This window comes from Euphorbia lathyris, chromosome 7 (assembly GCF_963576675.1).
Source record: "Euphorbia lathyris chromosome 7, ddEupLath1.1, whole genome shotgun sequence".
In the NCBI taxonomy this organism is placed as follows: Eukaryota; Viridiplantae; Streptophyta; class Magnoliopsida; order Malpighiales; family Euphorbiaceae; genus Euphorbia; species Euphorbia lathyris.
Genome location: NC_088916.1, coordinates 22,444,409 through 22,449,587, shown reverse-complemented (window position 1 = coordinate 22,449,587; position 5,179 = coordinate 22,444,409). Strand labels below are relative to the sequence as shown.

Sequence of the window (5,179 nt, the reverse complement as noted above, 5' to 3'; positions counted from 1 at the left end):
AATTCTTTGTCAATCCAATATTCCACTCCTTCACACTCTGACCAATGTATGTTTTCATATGCTTCAAAAGAAAAATACCACAATCATTGTGGTTATTATTGCTTCTCCATTTCATCCTCAGGATTTGCACTTTGTATGCACACATTTGTTTTAATAAAAAAGCATCATTTTTGAAAACAAAATGAGCATAGGATTTTAGGGTAAATTTCATCCATGGTGTACAACCTTTACCCTAAATCACACTTTGGTGTACAACCTTCAATTTGTCTCACTAATATGTATGAACTTATAAGTGACCTCCCACTGTGGTGTATAGCCGGTGAAAATGACCGGTCAACGCCTAGTCAACGCGCCAACTCATCATTTTTCAACTACCCATTTAAAAAAGTGGAACCCACTTTTTGTGTAATTATAAAAATACCCTTTCTTTTATGCAATTACAAAAATAACCTCATCATCTTCCTTGTAACCCCTCTCTTTATGTTTCACTTTCTCTCTCTAACTCCTCTCTCTCTCTAACTCCTCTTTTTTTCAATCTCTCTCTATTTCCCTTAATTGAGAAAATATTCACCTAGAAGTTGAAAAAAAAACCAAAATTAATAAAATATATTTGTGAATCAATGAAACTACTCGAGGGTGCTTCTTCTCTGTCACTTCCGCGTAGTTCTTCGACTTCTCCTTAGCTTTTGGTGGGTCGATATCAAGGAGGCCTAGAATGGAGAAGATGACGAAAGTTCAAAGTGGAAGGTAGCAAAACCCTTCAAGTTCACACATACACGGTTGAATTCTGAGTTCATTTCATTACATGTTTGACTCTCTCATTTTCTACCCAAAATAAAAAGTAAACTATTCAATGTAAAATTTAAGCACATTAAAAATATAAAATAATAAGAGAAGGCATTAATGGGTATTTACATATAATATGGTTTTGTTTTTTTATTTGAAAGAAAAAGAAGAAATAAAGAATGAAAGGTATTGGGTATTGTGTCTCATAATTCTGATTCTGTGAGGAGATGCAACATGAACAAGAAGCTTTCATGATGCACCTTCTACCAACAATTCTTTTTCTTCCCAATTTCATGAATTCCAATCTGAGAAGCGAAGAGTTCCTACTGGTTCAAATACCAATTTCATTAATTTTGGTTTTTTTTTTCAACTTCTAGGTGAATATTTTCTCAATTAAGGGAAATAGAGAGAGATTGAAAAAAAAGAGGAGTTAGAGAGAGAAAGTGAAACATAAAGAGAGGGGTTACAAGGAAGATGATGAGGTTATTTTTGTAATTGCATAAAAGAAAGGGTATTTTTGTAATTATACAAAAAGTGGGTACCACTTTTTTAAATGGGTAGTTGAAAAATGATGAGTTTGCGCGTTGACCTGGCGTTGACCGGCCATTTTCACCGGATATACACCACAGTGGGAGGTCACCTATAAGTTCATACATATTAGTGAGCCAAATTGAAGGTTGTACACCAAAGTGTGATTTAGGGTAAAGGTTGTACACCATGGCTGTAATTTACCCTAGGATTTTAACTACAACAAACAAATCAGAAAATATATTATCACATATACAAAAAAAAAAAAAACAAAGAATGAAATAAATCAAGTTACAACATACCAATTATTCTGGACAATCATCATACTTATCAGCACGACTGATTTTTAGAGGGAGTGTCATATTATCCAATATTTCAACAGACTTAGAAAGATTGTTGACAACAATCAGATAAAAATGTCCATGAGAAATAACAGGGAAAAACACCTAATAAACACCAAAAAACATTAGTATCTCAATACATTTAACAATATTCAACAACTGTTGTTCCACCATAAAACTTACCAATTCAACATCAGCCAAGTTTTTAAATTTGAAAAAAGAAAGTTCATTCTGAAGCCTTTCCTTAAAATTATATTCTCTTGATCTACTAGCTCCAGAAAACAGAAGAGTCTACAAAATAATCAAAACAACATTTAGCAAAACAATTATTAACAGAATGAAAACAAAAAACAAAATTACAAAGTTAGGAAACATACAAAAGGATATGTACTGAAAAAAAATATTTTCGGTTTTCCATTATATTTCTTCAATTCTTCAGTGTTCAAAATTGAACTCCAAGCATCCTCAATATTATTGACAATATGATCATGACCAGACATTGATAAAATCTCCCGTTTATCAATAAAGGTTTGTCCATCACTGAAAAATACATCACTTCAAAACAAGGAAAAAAACTATCAGTATATGCCAAAATAACATATAAATTCATATAACAAACATAACTTCAACTTACTTGCTTAAAACAGGACTCATTGCAAATTCAACAATCCTCCTTTTACGACTATCCATGTTATCCAGTAACTTTGGATGCCGAGAAATAAAAGGAGAACGGAGGTACTTAGATTCCTTAACAATCCTCCTTACACGACCTCCTCCACCATTTTCATTATCAAGACCATATCTCAAAATAATATCTCTCAAATCTCGACGTAATTCATTCATCACATCTACACCATAAGATGACCTCTTAGCATACTTATCCCACTAAAAAACATATCACAATTAAAATAATGCATCAAAACTATAACTTCAAAATGTCATATATTAAAACTCATTGTTCCAAAAATAAACACCAATTGTTCAAAGAAAAAACACCAATTGTTCAAAGAATAAACACTTACAATATTGTCAATTTTCAACACCTTCTCAGACACTATATCATCCATATACTTCATTACATAATACCCACAGCTTTTTCTATGTTTCTGAGATGGAATATTCTGCAAAATAAAACACAAACAACTTAAAAACAATAAAAAAAACACAAATATACATACAAATTAAACACGTACCACAGGGCAAATCCATTTTACCAAAACCTTCTCATGATAAAAAGAAATAATAGATCTGCAAAACAAATTCATATATATGTCAAACTATTGCATTCAATAAATAAAATACATTATAAAAGAGCATTTGATTATTAAACATATTCATCAACAACATATCTCCATTGATCATTTTCCAAACCCAAACGAGTTTTCAATGGATCCAAAAGAAAAACACGTTTCCGCTCAAGATCAACGACAGTCAAAGTCCAATGATAACTGAAGAAAACAAACACAGTAGTAAAACTATAATACATTATTAAACAAAAAAAATCATCAGTATAGACAAATAATGCATACTCTTTGTTTCACGGTATCAGATACAAACATTTGTTGCCGGACTGTTCATATCTCTCAGTCAAAAACTTGATCTTCTCCCCAATCTTATAAACTCTTTCAATATGATTAGTTATGTTTGGATCAACAAGGGAGAAGGTGGTATCCAATCTATCATTATTCACAATCACATCATAAAGGTGCCTGTAGAAAACACACACGAAACATATACAGTAAACATGCCATTCAAAAAAATAAAACAATATAACCACTAATACAAACATGCAATTATAGATAAAAAAAAATACCTCATGTAATACAAAATTGGGCCACAGCCTATTGGAGCTAGATCAGCCAATTCACGAATATCCTTCCTCAATATAACTGCTTTCACCGGATGACAAAAAATGTAATCTTCAAACGTGGTAAAAACTGTCATCCCATTACATAAATAATTGTTAGCCTATCTACACATATCGGCAAATTCATCTGGAACATCTCCAGGCAAACACTCCAAGTCTATATCATCATTAGAATCAGAATCAGACGTCTCTGACTCAATCGCATCATCGATATCACTGGTGAAAATATAAAACAACTCAAATATATAACAAAAAAAAATGTTCCACACATAAACAATAAAGGTTCCAAAAAACGGAACCATTTGTTCAATAAAATAATAACTTACACAATTTCATCAGCAGGATCAACAAACTCATCCCCTTCATCTTGATTTACACAAACTAAAGGACCAGCCCCAGAAACTATATCAGCAGCCCTAAAAACAAAAAAAACATCAATTAAGCCACAAATATTAAATGACACGTTCCAAAACAAAAAACAGGAATTATTCAAACATAAATAAATTACATTTCAGATGAAACAGATTGATCAGCTACAGACTGGCTTAACAACTCAAATTGAGGAGCAGAATTCATCTTTATTCTCAACCTCAGACCTTCAGATGACCCTACTTTGCCTCTAACTTTCCTCACTACTCCTCTCTTCTTCTTCTTATTCTTCTCCTTCTCCGCTCCTCCTCTCTCTTTTTCTAAACCTTCAGCCATCTTTCTCTGTACCTGCTTGTTATATTCTTCATTAACAGCATTATATTCTTCCCAAAAGCCAGGCAAATTAAAAAATTCATTATCCTCATCAGATTCATTAGATAATCTTCCCGAATGCTCACTTGCTGGCATTCGCTCAGAACGCTGGCTCATCCTCTCTTCCTTACTAACTCTGTACTTAGTAAAAATGTTTTCAACAAATGTATTCATCCGTACATGTAAGTCATTCTCATCAAACATATTTTCAGCTTCATCCACTAACATATACATCTCAGTTACAGCATAAGCTAACTTTCTAGCCACTGATTTAAACCTGACAGTGAATTCCTGCATTTATAAAAACACTATTTACTAATTTATCAAAGCGAAACACAAACTTCTATATAAAAGAAAAACACAGATGCATACCATGAAGTGACTGGGACAGCCAGAAACTCCTTCTTGAGTATCTTCTTCTTCTCCTTCTTCTTCTTCTTTTCTTCTCTCTTCTTCTTCTCTTCTTCTCTCTTCTTCTTTTTCTTACCTTCAACATTAGGCCCTTCACATTCTACCTCTGCTTCAGATTTCACTAATCTCTTCAACACAATTCCCTTGCCAAAACCACTGGCTTTTTCCAACTTAATTCTTTCAGAGATTAGAACATTATTCCACACAGAAGTTAGTGGAAAGGAACGTGGCCTCAAATCAACCCCACGTTGCAAACGATCAAAATAACATATCTACAATAAAAAATGAGAAAAACAAATTATAAGCAAATACATAAATTATTCAAAATAAATTCCAACATATTAAAACAATTACCAGTATAAATGGAAGAGGGCCTGTGAAAAAATATGGTTTAGAATCGTTCTTGAAAGAACGAACAGAATCTATAAGATGCTTAAAACTAAACCGGCACCAATCTAACTTCGAAATTTCATTCACATTCATGTAACTGAATAAAAACTTATTG

General features: G+C 32.5%; 1 long non-coding RNA gene across 1 annotated transcript; it reads right to left on the bottom strand.

Annotated features, from left to right (window-relative positions):
• Positions 1-1,732: 1,732 nt before the first annotated feature.
• Positions 1,733-2,113, bottom strand: LOC136235319 (uncharacterized). The gene is made up of 3 exons (XR_010691765.1): positions 2,033-2,113; positions 1,839-1,946; positions 1,733-1,760 (listed from the first exon to the last, which is right to left on the bottom strand). It is a non-coding gene; the product is annotated as an uncharacterized lncRNA (long non-coding RNA).
• Positions 2,114-5,179: the final 3,066 nt, after the last annotated feature.